The sequence below is a fragment of the Pistacia vera genome, unplaced genomic scaffold (assembly GCF_008641045.1).
Source record: "Pistacia vera cultivar Batoury unplaced genomic scaffold, PisVer_v2 Contig228, whole genome shotgun sequence".
In the NCBI taxonomy this organism is placed as follows: Eukaryota; Viridiplantae; Streptophyta; class Magnoliopsida; order Sapindales; family Anacardiaceae; genus Pistacia; species Pistacia vera.
The window spans coordinates 123,825-145,726 of NW_022196033.1; the positions used below are offsets into that span (position 1 = coordinate 123,825).

The 21,902-nt window shown below is 36.0% G+C and overlaps 1 long non-coding RNA gene and 2 other non-coding genes across 3 annotated transcripts; all 3 read right to left on the minus strand.

Annotated features, from left to right (window-relative positions):
• Window positions 1–276: 276 nt before the first annotated feature.
• Window positions 277–383, minus strand: LOC116131093. The gene has a single exon (XR_004128202.1). It is a non-coding gene; the product is annotated as a small nucleolar RNA R71 (small nucleolar RNA).
• A 13,098-nt stretch (window positions 384–13,481) lies between these two features.
• Window positions 13,482–13,588, minus strand: LOC116131094. The gene has a single exon (XR_004128203.1). It is a non-coding gene; the product is annotated as a small nucleolar RNA R71 (small nucleolar RNA).
• A 3,394-nt stretch (window positions 13,589–16,982) lies between these two features.
• On the minus strand, window positions 16,983–19,579 carry LOC116131067. The gene is made up of 2 exons (XR_004128197.1): window positions 19,203–19,579; window positions 16,983–17,247 (listed from the first exon to the last, which is right to left on the minus strand). It is a non-coding gene; the product is annotated as an uncharacterized LOC116131067 (long non-coding RNA).
• Window positions 19,580–21,902: the final 2,323 nt, after the last annotated feature.

A 21,902-nucleotide genomic window follows, 5' to 3' on the forward strand; every position in this document is an offset into this window, starting at 1 on the left:
AAGCCAGCCATCATTCAAATGATTCAGCAGATGGTTCAATTCGCTGGGTTGGCTAATGATGATCCCAACTTGCATATCGCTAATTTTCTGGAGTTGTGCGACACATTCAGACATAATGGAGTCTCCGATGATGCAATTAGGCTAAGGATTTTCCTATTCTCTCTTCGGGATAAAGCTAAGGCTTGGTTGATTTCTTTGCCATCTAGGAGCATCACAACATGGAACGAGTTAGCTCAAGCGTTCCTTACTAAATACATTCTACCTGCCAAGTCTGCCAAGCTGAGAAGTGAGATTACCAATTTCTATCAACAAGACTTGGAGTCATTGTATGAAGCATGGGAAAGGTATAAAGATCTCTTACGAAGGTGCCGTCACCATGGTTCACCAATCTGGTCACAAGTGCAAACGTTCTACCAAGGGTTGCTACCAACTATTCAAGCTATGATTGATGCTGCAAGTGGGGAAGCCTTGAACATAAAACACCAGAGGAAGCATACAATCTGATTGAGGTGATGGCGAACAATAACTACATGAGGACTTCGGAGAGAACTCCAACAAGGAGATCAGTGGGAGTGCACGAAGTTGACAGTTACACCGCATTGGCTGCTCAACTTTCAAACATCCAGAAGAAATTAGGTAATGTGTTAAAAATAAATGTAATTGAATCTTCTTCTCTAACATGTGACCTTTGTGCAGGAAATCATCCATCCAAGGATTGCCAAGAAGGGAACCCGTTTGCTCAGCTTGAACAAGCCAATTACGTCGATAATTTCCAAAGGGGACAAGGAAATCCATATTCCAACACATACAATCCAACATGGACGAAACACTCGAACTTCTCGTGGAGCAACAACAACGAGCATAAACAACCTCCTATTTTTCAGAATCAAGAGCCAAAATCTAACTTAGAGAATGTGTTGACCAAGTTCATTGAAGAGACAAGTAAGAGGTTTGAAAAGATTGATGTCCTGGTTCAAAATCAATCAGCCTCTATTAGGAACCTTGAGACTCAAATTGGGCAAATTCACAACATATTAGCAAGAAGAGTTCAAGGAGTTTTGCCGAGTGATACAGAGAAAAATCCCAAGGAACAAGCGTATGCAATCACCTTGAGGAGTGGACGAAGTTTGGAAAATTTAGAAGGTGAAAAACCGAGGCAAGAACAAGACCTGAAGGATGAGTAGAAGGATAATCGAGGTGGTGGTGATGACGGTGGCCACGACAAGCGTGAGAATGCAGAGAAATTCATCAGAAATAGGGACGATCGCCGCGGTGATGAATCTGGTGGCCGCGGTAAGCGTGATCTTGCTCCGAATGCGTCAGAAGTTTCAACTCATCGCTGCCATGATGAAGCTGGTGGCTGCGGCAAGCATGCATTTGAGCAAAAACTTCCTTCAAGCCAGGCAAACCTTCCGTACCTAAAACGGTTGAAAAATCAGAAGCTCGATAAGCAATTCGGTAAGTTTATTGACATGTTTCGAATTTTACATATTAATATCCCTTTTGTTGATATGCTAGAACAGATGCCGAAGTATGTGAAGTTTCTAAAGGAGATCCTCACGCACAAGAGAAAATTCGAGGAACACGAGAAAGTTATGCTCACAGAGGAATGCATCGCGCTAATTCAAAAGAAACTACCACTTAAACTACGAGATCCAGGGAGTTTTGCTGTCCCTTGTATTATTGGTAGTTGTTATTTTGATAAAGTGTTATGTGATTTAGGGGCAAGTATTAACTTAATGCCGTTTTCCATCTACAGGAAACTTGGATTAGGAGAAATGAAGCCAACCACCGTGCTAATCGATCGATAACATATCCTAGGGGGGTGGTAGAAGACATCTTGATTAAGGTAGACAAACTAATTTTCCCAGTAGATTTCATAGTGTTAGACATGGAGGAAGATCGGGAAATACCTTTAATCATAGGACGACCTTTTCTAGCAACAGGTAAAGCATTGATAGATGTTCATCAAGGGAAACTAATTTTAAGGGTAGAAGATGACCAAGTAGAGTTTAATGTTTTTGATGCTAAGAAGTGTCCATCCGACTTTGACACATGCTTTGAGATTAGTATCCTTGATAACATAGTGAATAAAAAATTAGAAGAAAACTACCCTAGTTCACCCCTAGAGAATTGTTTAGTCAACTCTAGGACTATGGAGACTGACTTTAATATGGTAGATGAACAACGATTAAAGCCCTATGTGAATGGTGAAATTAAGAATATGAGGGCTTGGATTCTCCTGGATGATCCGGATTGAAGAAAATGAAAAGTCAAGCTTATGACTTTAACCAAGCGCTTTTGGGAGGCAACCCAAGCTTTTTATTTATTTTTTTTTTCTTTTTTATTGATTAGTGTGCTATTTTTGCAAGAGTTAATTTTCAAGTATGTTTATTTATTTATTTTTTTCTGTTTAGTGTAAATAATTTTGATGTTGTGTTTGTTTCTCTAAATTCATAAATTTAACAAGTGATGTGTGTTTCCAATGAGGTGCACCGCAAGCTTCTTTGTTTTGACAGAATTAAAAGGCAACAATGGAATGAAACGAGTTGGTGATCGAATTGTCCGCGTATTCACACTTCACTATTGCAAAAAGGGGTAATTTTTCTTTTTCTCTATTTCTTTTTGTTTACATTTGTACATTGGGGACAATGTTGATTTTAAGGTTGGGGGTAGGAATTCGTACCTTTGTGCAAATTATAGACATATGGATTTAGAGAGCAGTTTTTTTTTTTTTTTTTTGGTCGTTCAATCCTTGACAAATGGTCTGCCACAACATTTTCTGACCCTTTCTTATCTCATATCTCCAACTCAAACTCTTGTGGCAATAAGATCCATCTTATCAGTTGAGGTTGTGATAAGAGTTTGAATGTTGATATTTTGTTAGTGATTTAATTGTTTTATTTATGGAAAAATGTGTTTAAAGTGTGGAATTTGGATTAATTCTTTCATAAATACCATTTATGGGATCACGAGTGCATTTTGAGTGTTTTCAGGCTCAAACAGATTTTTGAGGGGAAAAGAATGATGTCGATGGGACTCACAACGCGTAGGAACAAACGGCAAAGGAATCAGAGTTGAAACGAGAAAGTTGTGGTGCGTTGAAGGCGTTACGTAAAATCTGGAAATCCTTATCATGAGCATGCTTTGATGTTTCTGTCGTAACCTGAGTTGTAAAAGTCAGAATTTGACGATTCTGGTGGCGTTGGAAAGCTTATTCATAGAGATACAATATTTGTGTTGATGACTTTATCAAATTCTGAATATTACGGACACTTGGATAGAAAGAACGATCCCTACAGTGACCATTCTTACCACCGCGGTGATGGGTCACGGGTGTCTGTTAATCCATTATCCTAATCCGAATCTGAATGGGCTAAGTTTTCTAATCTTTTTTCTAAGCATGACCAGAACCCTAGGGATATAAAAGAGGGTCTTTAAGAAGTTAAAAGGGAGATTTGAAGGAGGAGAAAGGACATATACTACTTTGGAGATCGGAATTCTTGCAATTCTCGTTCACAAATTAGAGAAGTTTTTCTATTTTTCTTTCTTGAACTCATGTTATTAAATACAATGGTTGTTTTCATTACTGTAATTATGAACTAAATCATTTTTCTAGGGCTAAAGATGTAGCCCAATTTATGAATATGTGTTGATTTAATTTGTTGTTAATTCTTATTGAGCATTTAATTCTAAGTTTTATTATTGTGCATAACGCTTGCAATTCTTAAGGATCCAAGAGTTGAATGATATCATGGGTTGGGTTGAGATCGAGAGATGAAACCTGATTTGTCTAAGGTATAAAACCATAGATTGAGCGAACGCTAGAGATAGGTTACCGCGATCTGTGAGGCTCTAGTAAATTCTATAGAACTTAATGATCTCTTAACTCCTAAATCCAACTTAGGATATTTTGGGTTGTTGCTTAACGGTTCATTCAGTAATTGTTCAAGAGAAAGTTAGTGGAATATCAGGGAATTTGGCCTTTAGAATAAGCTTAATTAGGTTAGCAATAATTGTCAATGCATAAGATTAAATTGGTGTGAAATCTGTGCCCTAGGTTTAGCATATTGATTTGTTTACCACAGTATTAATAAAATTTTGCCCTTGTTTAATTTTTAGTTTGTTATCTTTTTCATTGAATTGATTCTTAAGATTCTGTTTCATCAAATAGCAATAAAATAGACTAGTTTGGTACTTGATAGGTAGTTCTCTTGGGATTCGACACTCGTTTACTCGAGCTTTATTACTTGCGTGATTTCGTACACTTGCGAATAGCCTGTCAGTTTCGGTTCTTGCTTTGCCAATAGGTGCTTGAGTGCTGAATGGTCCATGTAGACAATCACCTTGGCACCTAACAAATATGAACAAAATTTATCAAAAGCAAAAACCATAACCAACAATTCTTTTTCAGTGGTGGTGTAATTCAATTATGCATCCATGAGTGTTTTGCTGGCATACTAAATTACACGTTGTTTTTCCTTTGTCCTAACACTACTCCTACTGCAAAGTCACTAGCATCACACATCAATTCAAATGGTAGTCCCTAATCGGGAACTGCAATAATAGGTGCAGACACTAATAACTTTTTTTTGAGTTTGAAAGGCATGCATGCATTCATCATTAAAATCAAAAGCAACATCTTTAATCAATAAATTGCAAAGGGGTTTAGAGATCTTAGAAAAATCCTTGATAAACCGTTTATAAAACCTCGCATGCCCCAAGAAACTTCGAACTGCTTTAACATTGGAGGGGGTGGCAACTTCTCAATCACGTCCATCTTTGCTTGATCCACTTCTATTCCGTCTTTTGAAATTCTATGACCAAGCACTATCCCTTCTTGGACCATGAAGTGGCACTTCTCCCAATTAAGCACCAAGTTTGTCTCCTGACATCCCTGCAAAACAAAAGAGAGATTAGATAAGCAATTATCAAAGGACGAACCAAAAACAAAGAAGTCATCCATGAAGACTTCTATAAACTGCTCCACCATATCTCCAAAGATCGACATCATGCATCTCTGAAATGTGGCTGGTGCATTACACAACCCAAAGGGCATCCTTCGGTAAGCAAAGGTGCCATAGGGACAAGTGAAGGCCATTTTCTCTTGATCCTCAGGAGCGATGGTAATCTGATTGTATCCTAAATAGCCATCCAAGAAACAGTAGTAAGCTTGCCCTGCCAATCTCTCCAACATCTGATCAATGAAAGGAAGTGGAAAATGATCCTTCCTTGTCACTTCATTTAATTTTCGGTAGTCAATGCACACTCTCCAACCTGTGACCGTCCTAGTTGGTATCAATTCATTGCTCTCATTCTTTATCACTGTGATACCTCCCTTCTTTGGAACCATTTGCACCGGACTCACCCATAGACTATCAGAAATGGGATAAATTATTCCCGCATCTAGAAGTTTCACAACCTTCTTTCTCACCACTGCCTTCATCGAAGGATTCAATCTTCATTGTGGTTGAACTCTAGGCTTGATATCATCCTCCATGAGTATCTTATATAGAGAGATGCCTCTAATATCCAAAATAGTCAAACATCTATCCTATAGGATCTATTTATTGCTTATAAAGAAAATAGTATATGTCCCTAGAAAGGTTGAAACCTATGACGAGGGAATTAAGTGTTATAAATCATAATTGTGAGAACCCTATGAGCACATATGGTGGCTATTCTAAAAATATCGATAGTCATAGTATAAATTTGAGCTAGGACATAGATTATACGGAAAGACTATCATCACGTTGAACAACCCTATCAAAAGATAGTGACAGATCTCACATGTCAAGCTTGTGAGCATCAGTCTGGTGCAATGCATGGGTGCTTGCTTGTGCAAGTCAACTAGACTGGCCCATAAGAGGATTCCATACAATATGGTAAACCCAGTGTCTATGGAACATATCCTTTTATAGATGGTGGTGCATGTGGTCTTCAACTTGAGAACACTAGAGCGCCATGTGTAAATATCGATGTGATTTGACACTAGCCTAATTTAGTCTCTCTTAGAGATTACTAGAACAGTTGTGGTTGGTTACATCGAGAAGTACATGATGGGTATGGTGGATCAACAAATGATTCATTACTCTTGATTATAAGAGATCTTATCTCGGTGACATATTTGGTTAAGAACTACGACCACAAATCTGTGGCCACAGTGGAATCGAGTTGGTGCTAGAATCCGATTTTATATAGTCGTAGATTCAGCAACCAAATATAAACATGTCAAGGTCAATACTTTGAAGTAGACACTATTTCTTTACTTCGAACCTAGATGAGATATAAAATAATGAATGGATCAAATTGCACGATAATCATACCATAGAAAATGTAACCCTAATCGCTAATTCTTTATTTGCTGGGTAATCATGATGCCTTGCAAGAGGCCAATCTTGATTGGTGTACGAAATGCTAATTGATTGATGCTTAGTTGCCAACAAAATAAAGAGCCTTTAGGTCACACACATAAAAAGTGGTTAAGAGAGAAAATAGATTGGAAGGGCATTTTCGTCCTTTGGGCAAAAAGGGCATTTTCGTAATTTGGGAGAAAAAGGGTACTTTTGTCCTTTTAGGCGAAAAGGTTATTTGGGTAATTTTGCTAGGGTCGATGCCAATATTCAATATTTATATTGAAGAAACTTTAGCAAAATTGGATTCATATTAATATTAATTAATATGGAGGAATATATTTAATTTAATTAAATATATTAAAACCCATTAATTAAATATGTATATATATAAATATACATGGATAAATAAATAGTAATATTTATTTAATTAGGAATATGTATTTATATAGGAATTAAATAAATAGGAATATTTATTTAAATGGGAACATATTTAATGGGAGAAAATCTTTTAGAGATATTCCAATTCCTTTTAGAGTTGCAATCCAATTTAAAAAAGGAATTTGGAGATTCATAGTCCTAATTAAATTCCCACTTTGGATTGCACTATAAAAAGGGGACTTGCGTTTTGATTTTTGATTTTTGAGAAGTTGATTTTATAGCTTTTGAGAGCAAAGTTTTAGTTTAATTTTTAAACTAAACCTCCCAAACACAAAACCCTAGTCGTAACCCTAGAAAGTTTTTTCTCTCAAATCAACCACTCCTCTTAAGCTCTTGGCTTGATCTAGCAATCAATCCAAGAGTGATCCCGACCTACTTTTGTGTGGATACTGTTGTGCTCGATCCTACTTTGGGTCGATAGCAATACCTTGGAGACATCCAGAGAAGAAGTCGCCAACAAAGTGTTAGTGTATATTAGTGTATGCCCTAGAAACCATTTGTGCTGTCGGTTTCAGAGCATTTTGTCTTGTATCTATATATCATAAATAATAGAAGAAAGAGTTCTTCAATTCATATATATAAATTGCTTCCATTATTCAGTCATGCATTTAAAATAAAGTATGTATATGAATTGTCCAGATGATTCATTTAATAGGTAAATGAATTATCGAAAAGGGTTCCCTATGAAAGCAATATAATTTGGGCAACTATATTGCACAGTAGGCATATCGGATGCTTCCGAAAGATATCATGAGTTGATATAAGTACGGATGACGATGATAGTCATGTCACTGGGGCATTGGTATGGATTAGCGGTTGGTGAACTATTTTTTGAACATGACCGAATAACGACAAATCACTTGGAAAAACATGCAGTCAATGATTTATCGTTTGGTTATATCAGTGCACGATGTAATCCTTTGACCTGAGACATTGTAGTCGGATCTGATACCGATGCATATGGTTCATACGGTGTATAAGTACGAGACTAATCATGTTTCGTATAATAACGCCTATTTGGTCATGCGTTGTTCATATGCGGAAACGAACGAAGGTCAAGAGGGGATCCATTGACTCGGAAATATAGGACCGGGAGTACCGCTAACTCCATCCAGATTCGAGTTCCTAGACGAATGTTGATAAATGTCGGAAATCAGAATCTCTTTCCAAAGTCTATTATTAGTCATACAAAAGCAAGTTTGTGATGACGAGTTCCAGACATATTGATCGACGATTTGGTAAAAGATCGAGTATAGGATTTTGATGTTCCATGAATCCGTGCTTGATCAGGATATTTCAATGGAGGGACTTTACCTGCATGGTAAGTATGATCTGAAATGGGTTCGATGAAGTATTTCTTCATCGTGGTTTAGGGACTATGACACATTGCTAAATGTTTACCATAGTCGTTGGGCCTCCAGACAGGTTTTTGGATTCATCCAGAACCGGCTCACAACTAATCCATGGTGGACCTACATGGTCACACCAATAGCCTTAAGAAGTTAAAGAATGATGAGAGAGAGAAATGATTATCCAAAGAGGGATAGCACATTCCGAGGGTAATAACAGGATTTCTATGGTAATAGTTACATAGAAAATTGTTTGTGACATTTTAAGGGTTAATGGTCAAGCAATAATTAATTATATTTAATTATTATATCTTAAAGCGTTAAGATTAATGAGATGAACAAAAATTACCTTTTAATAGTTAAAAGGTAAAAGGGTAAATTTATGGGTTGTTAATGTAAACTAGTTTAGTTTACATGGGCTCTTGAATAATATTGATTATTCAAAGGATAACATAATAAATTCGTGGTGTCCCTTTTTAAAATAAGATTTTATGGGGCTTGGAAGTGTGGAGGTCTCATCATTTTGAGGCTAATCTTCATCAATCCAAAGCAAAGGAGTAAGTATGATCTCTTTTCCAAGCTTTGTTTGAAAAACAATTTTTTTTTAGTCCAAGCTTTCATGCTTTCACTTCTCATTTCCACCACTCTTCATGCATGATGTTCTTTCACGAAGCTATACAATCTAACCTTGTATGGTTTAATTATATTGTGGTTATAGCTATCAAATCGTGATCATGGGTTACAGGACTCTATCGTAGCAATTTTTTTTTTTTTTTTTTTTGTAATTCCGTGCTTGTTTCGATAAAAATCCCTACACACAATTGGTTGCCAAAGGTTTCAAGCAAAAGCATGGCATAGACTATGATGAAACCTTTTCACCAATAGCAATGTTGAAGTCTATTCAAATGATGCTTGTAATAGTTGCAAATGGATGTCAAAACTGCTCTTTTGAATGGAAACCTTGAAGAGGATGTCTATCTAACACAACCCGATGGTTTCATTCTTGAAGGTCAAGTAGGGATAAGAAGTTCAGTGGGAGCGTAGTGGTATTCCTAGTATTGTATGTCGATGACATATTGCTTATTGGGAATTATATACCAAACTTGCAGACGGTAAAGACTTGGTTATTAATGAGTGGTGAAATGATATATATATTTTGTGATTTCATAGGTAGACTATAAGGAATGCAGGATGTTAATGGATTATTTTTACACTAGTTTCTGTATATATTTCTATTTTGAAGAATCATGGGTAGGTGTATGAGTTTCAGGTTTTTAGGTGGAAAAGTGATGATTACATGCTCACACGATGGTTGGAGGCTTTGCACGTGCTAAAGATAGAGACCGGATCTTCAAGCAGAAGAGAAAAAGTGAAATTACTAGATGGCGCCATGACATGGATTTTCTATGCCACGACACAAAAAGCGGATTTGGGCAGAAGGTTTGTGTCATGGCATGAGGAAGACATAGCAATGTGAAAGAATTTTAAGTCTATGGGAGAATATGGCGCCGTGGCATAGATCATGAGAAAAGGAAAAATCTTACCTTTTCCAACTTCAATTTGAACTTGTACTTTTCCAAAAACACCGCTAGCAAAGGAAAAATATAAATAAGACATTGCAATTTATTTTAGGATTATTCTTAACCTAAATTGGGAGCCACTTTGTAGCAAGAAAGAGAAGGAGATTCTCCCTAGGGTTTTGGATTATTCATACTTTTGGAGGAATTGAGGTTTGCTTTCTTGATGTCAATGTGTAACTAAATTCTTTTATAAGGATCCAATGTAGCCTAATTGGAAGGTTCTGTGTTAAACATAGGTTATTTTTATCAATTTAATTGAAATCTTGATTCATTCATGTTATTAATTTAATCTTTAATTTTCATTACTGTGTGACGACACTTAGTGTGAATTATTAGGTTTTATGTGTTGAGATTAGACATATATTATGTTTTAGTCTTGAAGAACTCATGTGAATGAATGATTAGTACTCTGTGCATACACCCTGACTGTTAGAGTAGATGCCCTAGAGCCAATCAATTATTGTAGAATTGACTCTTTGTAATAATTTTCATTAATCAATAATAAAAGACATTTTATTCTATATCGTATAAATCATTATTATTGCAATATATATTGATATATGTCCTTAGAATGGTGATAATCCGAGAATTATACAGTTTTATTTAGGCTTTTAGGCCGGATTTTAGATACTTCTCAGTTCATTTATGCCTGAATTGCTACTTAATTCTTTACATTTCGTATTTCAGACTAAAATAGACATTTTGAACAAATAATGAGCGAATTGGAGTTTCTGGACTCAGAAGTAAGCGAATCTTAGAAGTTGAAAGAGTTCTGAAACAGAGTAAAGCACTATGAAGCTTGTTCCCATGGGAGAGCATCGAAGATCGAAGATTCAAGCAAAGAAGCAAGCGGAGGGCAATTCTGTAAATTCAGAATTCTTCATGAAGATTCGCTGTGGCGAAGTTTGTTCTTCGTCGCCGTGGCGAGATTTCTTCTTCACTGCGGCGAAGTCTACAAATTCCAGTTTCTGTAAAACACACAGTTTCAGTTTTAGACAAAGTCTTAGGTTTTTGGGCGAGGTATAAAAGCAAAACTTTGCCATTTTGAGGAAAGTCATATTTTTCTTAGTCTAGAGTAGCTTTTTCATCTTCCTTAGCTTAGATTTGACGAATTTTTGGGTTGAAAAGTGAGAGGATTTGGGATTGAATCTGGTGGATTCTTCAACTAGGGGAGATCTCTTGTCTTTTCTCTCATTTCAATATGTTGAACTTCGCGTTTATTGTTTTTCTTACTTGTTGTTTTGATTTAGCTATGAACTAACCCATTTTAGGTTAGGGTTTTGATGTAATTCGGATTTCCATGGATTAAGTAATTGATTTTTGTTATTTTCATATGCTATTGCATGGTTTGTGTGGTAATTCTGATTTTATTGCTTTTATTTGATGAACATGATGAGATTGAGAAATGAGTCATGTTAAGCTTCTTGGGTAATCACCATTGTAGTATTGAATGCTAGAGATAGATTTAAGAATCAATGAAATCAATCTAGGATTCCATGTGCTTAATGAGCTTAAAACTATTAATCTTCAAACTGTTGGGTACGAAAGTTTAATAGGGAAAAGTCGGAAAACATAGCCTGAAAAGGTATTTTTTACAATTTAGAGAATTCAATTTACAATCAATGCATGTGAATATGGAAATAGCATAATCCAAAGGTTTAATCCATAGAGTCCGAATGAAGTCAAAACCCTACCCGTTTGTTTATATTGATATTACCTTGTTTTTACTCTTGCTTTCATAATTTAGCTTTGAGCATTTAGCAATTTTTGTTTTAGTTTTAAGTTTAATTTTCTCCCATTAATCCAAACATATTCGATTGCTCCAACTTGAAAACAGTAGAAAACTTAGTGCTTAGCAACCAATCCTTGTGGGAACGATACTCACTCATCACTTTATTACTTTGTGCGACTAGTGCACTTGCTATTTATGCATGTTGTAGTAACAACGCATCAAGTTTTTGGCGCCGTTACCGGGGATTAAGTTTTGTGTTAACATTAAAATTTTCTTGTGTTAGCTAGATTGGAGTTTTATTTTTGCTTAATTGTTGTTTGTTTAATTTTTGTCCTAGTTAGTTAATACGCGTTTTATACGCGAATTATACGCCCAGCCGTATAAAACGCGTTTTAACGTATGTTATAAAAATTGCCGAATTATACGCGTATAATATGAATACCCATATAATTCGCGAATTATTCGCGTATAATTCGCGAATTATTCGCGTATTATTGCAAAAAAAAAAAAAAAAAAAAAAAAAGCCTATTGCTCACCCAAAACGACGTCGTTTTAGGGGGTTTATTCAAAATTACACGGTATCTCTCTCTTCTTCGTTCTTCTCCTTCCTCATTTCTGCGATGGATGACATTTTCAGCTTTTTTTCCTCAGATCTTCGACGTTTTCAGCTTTTCTGCCAATACTTCTCCTTCCTCAGCTCGGACGGCGAACTGGTTGAGATTTTAACAGGTTTGTGTTTGTGTTTGGGGGAGAAGAATATTTGTGGAAGGCGAACTGGTTGAGGGTTTTAACGGTTTGTGTTTTTGTTTGGGGGAGAAGAATAAGTTTAAAGAAAGGAAAGTATTGGCAGAAAAAATAACCTGTAAAGCAGATGCCATTGTTGGAACTCTGGAAGAAGCAGTTGGCTTTGTGGGTGAGACCGTGAGACACTGAGAGATGATTTGATTGAAGAAGAGAGAGGGAGGGGGGTTTTGAAGATGGGTCACGGGTGTTTAATTTGTGTTTGTGGTGGATTTCAACACTCAACACTGTAACTGTAGATTATGTTTTATAATTCTATTGCATAAACAAAAATATATATATATATTTTTTCTATTGGTGGGATAGAACAAGACATGGGGTGGGATAGAACAAGACATAGGCCTGGGAATTTGTTAAGGCAAAGAAAAGATTAACGTTACCATAGGCAAAAGCAAAAGCAAAAGATTTAATTGAAGTCAATGCTGAGATACATTAATAATTAGTCCATAAAAGTATCAAAATTAGGATCAATATTGCCGTATTTTTCAAAACGTATTATTGATAATATACCGTATTAAACCCGTATATACCCGTATCGTATTTTTTCCGTATCCGAATTTTATGACCGAATTTTTATAAACGTATTTTTCACTGTTTGCCGTATTATACCCGTAAAATTCCCGTACCCTTTTTTTGCCATACCCGTATTTACTAACTAGGATTTTTGTTAGTCTTTTAGGTTGGTTTGTGATCTCACTCTTTCTATTTTTTTGTGTAGTTCATGCGAAGAGCAAGACGTCAGCCAGTGGTTCCTATTGATCCTGAGATTGAAAGAACCACTCGAAGACTTAACATAGAAAGAAGAGAAAGAGAGGCTACAATTGAACCAGAAGTCATAGTTGTAGAGATGGCAGAAAATAGGACACTAAGGGAGTTTTCAGTTCCCTCAGTTGATGGCAGTGGGTCGAGTATTACTAGACCAGCAGTATAAGCCAACAACTTTAAGATAAAATCGGCAATCATCCAGATGATCCAACAGTCGGTACAGTTCAGGGGAGATTTGAAGGAAGATCCAAATCTACACATTGCCAATTTTTTAGAGATTTGTGATACTTTCAAGTCAAACAGAGTGTCAGATGACGCCATCAGATTGAGACCATTCCCATTTTCATTGAAGGATAAAGCTAAGGGATGGTTAATGGCATTACCAATAGAAACAATCACAACATGGAACGATTTAGCACATAAGTTCTTGACCAAATTCTTTCGTCTAGCAAAATCAACAAAGCTGAGAAATGATATCACATCGTTTCTACAAGAAGAGTCAGAATCATTGTATAAGGCTTGGGAGAGATACAAAGAATTACTGAGAAGGTGTTCACATCATGGGTTGCCAGTTTGGATGCAAGTCCAAACATTTTATAACGGATTGATGGTGAATGTGCAAACTATGGTGGATGCAGCATTGGGAGGAGCACTGCAAAACAAGACTCCGGAAGAAGCTCATGAGTTGCTTGAAGTTCTGGCAAGCAACGATTATCAAAGACCTAATGAGAGGGTGCAACCGAAGAAATCTATGGGTCTTCATAAAGTTGATGCATATACAGCCATTTCAGCCCAACTCACAGCACTTCAGAAACAATTGGGAAATATGCAGGTAAACTCTATTCAAGCTCTTCAACTGACTTGTGATTTTTGTGCAGGTAATCACGTGAGCAGTGAGTATCAAGTGGGGAACACATTTGCTTCATCATCATCATCATCGGAGCAGGTTAACTACTTGGCAGGAAATCAGAGGCAACCAAATAATCCCTATTCCAACACATATAATCCGGGTTGGAGGAATCATCCAAATCTATCTTGGGGCAATCAGAACCAGCAAAACAATCAATGGAACCAAAGAGCATTGCCAACTAACCAAACAGGGGTGAATAATCAACCAAGAGACCCAAGAGTGACAAAATTGGAGGACATGTTTGGGAAATTTATGCAAGAGACCACAGGTTTTATGAATGAGACGAGGATGAGTTTTGGAAATCAAGGGGCGTCCATTCGAAATCTAGAGGTGCAGATGGGTCAATTGGCTGAAAAGCTAAATGAGAGACCACAGGGCTCTTTACCAAGCAACACAGTGACTAACCCACGTGAGCAAGCAAACGCAATAATTTTGAGGAGTGGGACAGTGTTGGAAGAGGTGGAAAAATCAAGAGAAGAAGAAAGTCCATGAAAGGGAGAGAAAAAGGAAGACTCTGATGAGGAGGTTGATAAAGAGATAGTTGCTGAAGAGAACCCATCTAGTTATAGGGAAGAAGAACAGAAACGGGAAGTGAGGTAAAGACAAAGGAAAGAGAAATTGCCATTTCCCAAGATACCACCAGAATTGGCACATCACACTCCTCCTGTGCCGTTTCCTCAAAGACTAAAGAAAAAGAATCAGGATAAGTAGTTTTCCAAATTCATTGAAATATTTAGAAAATTGCATATTAACATTCCTTTTGCAGATACATTGCAACAGATGCCGAGCTACGCAAAATTTCTGAAGGAGGTTTTATCCAACAAAAGGAAGTTAGAGGATGAGGAAACAATGATGCTCACGGAGGAGTGCAATGCCATTCTTCAGAAGAAGCTACCCCCGAAACTCGAAGATCCAGGGGTTTTATTATTCCTTGCATTATAGGAGATATTACTTTTAATCGAGTTTTATGTGATCTAAGTGCTAGCATCAATTTAATGCCTTTTTCTGTTTTCAGGAGATTGGGAATTGGTGAAGTGAAGCCAATGACCATGTCGTTACAACTTGCAGATATGTCCATAAAACATCCACGGGGTATAGTTGAAGATGTGTTAGTAAAGGTGGACAAGATTATCTTTCCGGCAGATTTTGTTGTATTGGACATGGAGGAGGATAAGGAAATGCCTCTTATTTTGGGGCGACCATTTTTGGCCACGGGAAGAGCACTCATTGATGTGCAAGAAGGAAAGTTGCTGTTAAGAGTTCAAGATGAAACAGTAACGTTCAATGTGTTTGAAGCTATGAAGTTTCCATCTGAGTCGGATTCATGCTTTAGTGTTGATGCGGTGGATAAACTAGCAATAGAGGTCATTGAAAAGAACATTCCATAACTACCTCTAGAAGCGTGTATTGCCCAATCAAGAACAATAGAGGTTCCATGCATGTCTTCTTCTTGAAGACCCAGTTACATCCTATGGGTTTTATCCCATCGGGTAAATCCATCAGTGTCCATACTCGGTTCTGGTCCATGGAGTCCATTTCGGATTTCATGGCCTCAAGCCATTTAACGGAGTCTAGATCTGATGCAGCGTCATGGTGAACAATTTTAATTCCTCACAAGTGCATGAATTGATATCACAGTGTAGTGTGCAAAAGCAAGGGTCGATCCCACTAAGATTTGTAACCACTAAATTAATCCTAATATACTATGCCTTAATTAAACAAATAAAATAAAAAAAATTCAAAAAGAAGATATTAAACTAATTACTAAAGGAAGCAAAATAAATTTTTAACCAACTGAATTAAATAACACAATTAAAAATTAACTGAAAACCAATGCAAGAAAAACCTAGGTATTTGATTTCACCATAACAATCTGATTCTTTGCTAATAACTAATTTATTGTTTTCTCAATCAAATTCCTAGGGTTCAGTCTTCCATCATTATGATATTACCATTTGATGTTCGAGTTTAACCAAGTATTCTTAACCATTAAACTCACTAGGATGTTTAATAAAGCCTAAAAATAAAGAACCCATTAAGAACAAGAAGTACTAAAAATATGAACCAAATTGTATCTAGCCTGATGTTTGCCTCAACACAATCCAATCATTCAAAAGAGCTATTCAAGGTTTGCATATGATGTTTACTTTACCTTGTCTCAAAAAATCAATTGTTTTGTATTTCAAAGTTAGCATATGATATTTACCATACTTATTTCATACAAAACATGAAGATCGAATTAAGTGCAATGAATGAAACTAGAAATATATTGAATCAATAGAATAATAAAATTAATCAAAGCATAAAACCTTCATGTTAGGTTACATTGGATCCCTAGACAAGTATTTAGCTACACATGATCATAAGGAAATGAAATCTCAAACCCTTCAAAAACATGAAGTACAAGAGAAAAGATGAAAAACCCTAGGTAAGATCTCCTCTCCTTGCTTCTCTCAAAGTTGAAGTCTTCCTAAAATATACTTAAAGACATTCTTTTATAGATCTAGGGTTGTCGGAAAGTAACGGGGAAAATCCTGTACAAAATAGGAGAATAAAATTCTGATTAATTTAAGTAGAGTCCTTGTAGAATTAGAATTCCTATGCTGGCCCTCTGGTACTAAAACTAGAATATCTTCATCTTCAAAACTCGGAATAACAAACCATAAAATTCTACATAAACTAGACTTCTAAAGCTTTAAAAATATGTGGAACAGCTCCTAGTTCGCATTGAGGAATTTATGGTAGCTTTGTAAAGTTCCTGTTATCCGTCTGTTTCTCCTTAACAGTTGCTGCTGGAAAATTGTGCACTGAAAGACATCCATTTTTTAGCATGAACACTTCTAAATCTGATGAAGCCATAATCATATTAATTGTATATATTTGAATCATATTTCCAATGGTCCAAGAATCATCCAAATCTGAGGTCTTTAGCTCAAGTTATTGTAGTAGTATTTAGGCATGTTCCAGAACCCATGTCTGCTTGTCTTTTATACACTAACATAAGTTTAGGATCGATTTTTAACCATATTCTAAGTTGAATTGGTCACTAAATAATATAAAATTATAGATTTATCTCGTATATTTCAAATGCCACCAGAATCAAGTCAATCGGAGTTGTGTAGGTAAAGTTACACCCATTTTAGTGCAGCGTGTTCATTCACACCATGGCACAAAAATCCTCCGCTGCAACAATCTTCAAATATTCATAAATTCTTCGTTTGAGCTTCGATTCTTGAAACGTTCACTCCTGTATGATTCTGTCTCTTTACTCTTCAACGTGCATGCTTGAAATCCTCATTTTTCAGCACCTAAATACCTGAAAATTCATAAAACATACCTGTGATTCTAGAAAACAAAAGAAGTACCGAAATTAAGTAATATGAGTGTACTTTCAAGCACTCATCACAACCCCCAACTAGCTTCTTGCTAGTCCCTAGCAACCAAAGAGATCTAAATATAATCTAGTTCTAAGTAACCTAACCTACCTAACCTAAACCACTTCTGTAGGTTGACACGATTGCATTTAGCATATGCAATAAGCCTTTAAACCCCTAGGCAGCCCTAGTTGGACAAGTTATAGTCTCGTGAAGGTTTCCAGTGATGATACCCACAAATATCCAAACTAAACCTATCCTAGACTTGAAAATTAAAACAAACAAAAAAACAAAACAAAACATTAGTTTCCGAATATACATTCGTCTCAAAAATTGCATACAACACATAACATAAAGAATAGTTAAACATCACCCAAGCCTGAAGATAATCAAAAATCAATTTCATTTTCATTATCAACTCTCACAAATCAATTGTTCCACAAACCCGTTAATCTCAAGACCCGAATAATCGCATGCACAAACTTCAAAAACAAAGAATTGATCTCAAAGTTGAATAATAAAATTTAATGAATAGAATCAAATTTCATAGGCTCACTTTTCAAACTACTCTTCACTAATGTAGAATGATCACACTATCTCGGATCAGTAGGTCTTTATTAAGCTTGTAACGTTATGCTAGGTTATGCGGCTATGAAAGAACAAAAAGAATAAGCAAAAATAAGAGACTCAATCATATTTCTTTCAAACACTTATATGTAATCATTAGGGCATTCTCCTTGACACCCAACTTTTCCACCCTTCATCGCAAATACTTTTATTGCATCATTCACACTTTGCAATGTTTCTCTATAGGTTTCCCTTTTTCTTTCTTTCCTTCTTCTCTCTTTTTCTTTCTTTATCATTTTTTTCTATTGCCATAATATTTTTACAATAGCAGTGTTCTTTTTTTTTTTTTTTTCATTTGGAAGAAAGTAAAGAAAGCTGAAAAGGCTACCCCACACCTTGATTGAAAAGCACTCCATATCCCCCAACCTATTCTTTTGAAAAATTTTGGAATAGGTTGAAAATTTCCGCAAACTTTCACCCTCACTTCTCTAATTGCTCTCACCAATCTTGTACTTAAATTAAATCTCTTAAAATTAAAGGGTAGGAATGTGTTTTCGGCTCAAAATAATGGTGGGTTAATGTGGGTTATATGAAAGAAATTCAAGGCTAAATGTGTTTCATAATGGCTTAAAGGGGTAACTAGTGATAATTTAAATAAAGGGTTGGCTTGAAAGGCTCAAACGATCTAAAGATAGCCTAAATCCTTTCCTAAGTAATGCACATTCTAGGATTTTGTCTCGAGTAGTTGTCAAGTGAGTTCTAGCATTTGTTGAGATCTATAAAATATCTATGGAAATTCACACATAAAAACCATCACTTAAGCCATAAGACTAACCAACCAAATCATACCACATAGCAAGAGAGTCTCAAACTAGATGAAACTAATTATTCAAAATTACCCTTAAAACTAAGCAACATTTAATGTCTTCTAAACATTACATGTTATCACAATTATCATCATATCATTGACATACAAATTGATTGGAAAAACTAAACAATTTAATCCTAAAGACATGAAAAAACTTAAAAAAAAAAAAAAAAAAAAGAACCTTACCCATATTCATAACTAAAAAGTAAAAAATAAAATAACTAGGGACAATTCCCTCACCCCCAACCTAATATCTACATTGTCCCCAATGTTTCACATAAGATTGAAATTATCGACTGTAAAAACCAATCTATCACCCAATGCTTCACACAATCAAAGTTTTGCAAAATCCACACAATAATCTCTCAAAATCACAAAGTTGCACCAAAACCCATAACACAATTTGACAAATTCAACCACAAACAATCTCAATTCGTCATAATGAAGTGTAAAGATGCTTACTTGTGTTGGTTTGAATCTCTCTCACACAAGAATCTCACGAATTTGCCTTTAATGTCAAACTCCCCAATTCGCAACCCCTAACTCCACCGAGTGATGAATTCACGAGTTTTGTGTTGTAAATCCTAGCGAAAAAAAAAAAAAAAAAAAAAAAAAAAGATTAAAAGACGAATTAATTGTGTTAGAAAAGTGCTTAGAACGATGATTGATTGGGGTATCGAGGTGTTCAGAGAAAAAGGAAGGAAGTTCGAGTGAAAGAGAGTTGAAAGATGAAGGAGACATGATGCGACCGTTGGGTTTTAAAACCCAGATATTTTATTTCGTGAGTGTGCTGTGGCATAATGCCACGGCATTGTTTGTGTAGGAATTTTGTAAAAATTCCAGAATGCCAAATGCTACAGCACAATGCCACGACACATTTTCTGCAACCTTAAGTTTAAAATTCCAGAAGAAGGAATGCCTAGGCACAAACACGAAATTTTTCGCTCCAGCCCCCCCTTTTTGGCAAAACAACACAAACACACCTTTAAGTTAGAAATAGCATGATAAATAATGCAAAAAGAGAAAAAAAAAATTGAAATAAAACACAAATAAGAAATTAAAATAATGAGAACTTTGGTTGCCTCCCAAGAAACACTTTATTTAATGTATAGGCTAGATGGAGTGCACGATCTATGGATCCCTCATATTCATGTAGTCCACCACTTCAACTAGAGGAAGGCTTTCTAAGTATGGCTTCAAGCGATGCCCATTCACTTTGAATCTTCCTTTATTCTTTAAATTCTCTATCTCCACTGCCCCATGAGGAAACACTTAATGCACTTTGAATGGTCCTAGCCACCGAGACTTCAATTTTCCTGGAAAAAGGCGCAAACGTGAGTCATAAAGCAGTATATTCATACCTAGTTGGAATTCTTTGTGTTGTATTGCCTTGTCGTGGTAGAGCTTTGTTCTTTCTTGGTAGATTTTTGCATTCTCATACACTTCATTCCTAAACTCCTCCAAATCATTTAATTATATCTTCCTCGTTTCTCTAACTTTATCCATGTCAAAATTTAACTACTTAATTACCCAATATGCTCTATGCTCCAATTCCATTGGTAAGTGACATGCCTTTCCAAAAACTAGCCTGTAAGGACTCATTCCAATTGGAGTTTTAAATGCAGTTCTGTAAGTCCACAAAGCATCGTTCAATTTCAATGCCCAATCCTTCCTAGACATGGTCACCGTCCTCTCCAAAATTGCCTTTATCTACTTATTACTCACTTCCACTTGCCCAAAAGTTCGAAGAATATAAGGAGTTGCCACTTTATACGTAACGTTGTACTTCTTCAACAAAGTTGCAAAAGACTTATTACAACAATGACTACCCCCATCACTAATAATAGCTCTAGGGGTACCATACCTTGTGAAAATCATATCCTTCAAAAAACTAAGCACAACCTTACTATCGTTAGTTTTTGTGGTAATTGCCTTAATCCATTTAAAAACATATTCTACAAAAACAAGTATGTAAGTATAACCAAACGAATTCGGAAAGGGACCCATGAAATCTATACCCCATACATCGAACAATTCCACCACCAAATTAGTGGTGAGTGGCATCTCATTCCTCTTGCTTATATTGCCTGATCTTTGGCATTTATCACACCTAGCACAAAAGGCAAAAGCATCTTTAAACAATGTTGGCCAATAAAAACTGGATTGCAATACCTTAAGTGTTGTTTTCTTTCCACCAAAGTGCCCTCCGGCCACAATGTAGCTCATGACTGTGCTTTAAAACAATCTACTGCTCAAATTCTGGAACACAACACCTTATTATCTGATCCGGACAATGCTTGAACAAATAAGGCTCATCCCAAAAATAAAGCTTCGCCATGGATAAGAATCTCTTCTTTTCTTGAAAAGTCAAATCAGTTCTAATAATACCACTAGCAAGATAATTAACAATATCAGCATACTAGGGCTCTTTTCCATGGATGGAAAAGAGTTGTTGATTAGGAAAGGCTTTGTTGAGGGGATAATCCCTTTCTTGATTACGTTCTTCATGGTCTATTGTCTCTGCAAGACGAGACAAGTGATCATCCACCATATTTTTGCCTCTCTTTTTATCCTTGATTATCAAATCAAATTCTTGCAATAATAATATCCATCTAATCAACCTAGACTTAGCATCCTTTTTAGTCAACAGATATTTCAAAGCAGCATGATGACAATAAATAATTACTCTAGAGCATATAAAAAAAGAACGAAATTTCTCTAAAGCAAACACTACAGCCAAAAATTCTTTCTCAATGGTGGAGTAATTTATTTGTGCATCATTCAAAGTCCGACTAGCATAATGAATAACATGATGTAGCTTACCTACACGCTATCCCAAAATTGCACCTAAAGCATAGTCAGAAGCATCACACATCAACTCAAATGGAAGCGAACAATTAGGTGACATAAGAATAGAAGTTGATGTTAATTTTTCTTTCAAAGTATTAAAAGCATTAAGGCACTCATCATTTCAATCAAATGTTGCTTCCTTAGGCACTCATCATTTAAATCAAATGTCGCTTCCTTAGCTAGGGGGTTACACAAAGGATTACTAATTTTTGAAAAATCCTTTATAAATCGCCTATAGAAACTCGAATGACCAAGAAAACTATGCACACCTTTCACAAAAGTGGGTGGCGGCAATTTAGCAATCAAATCAAT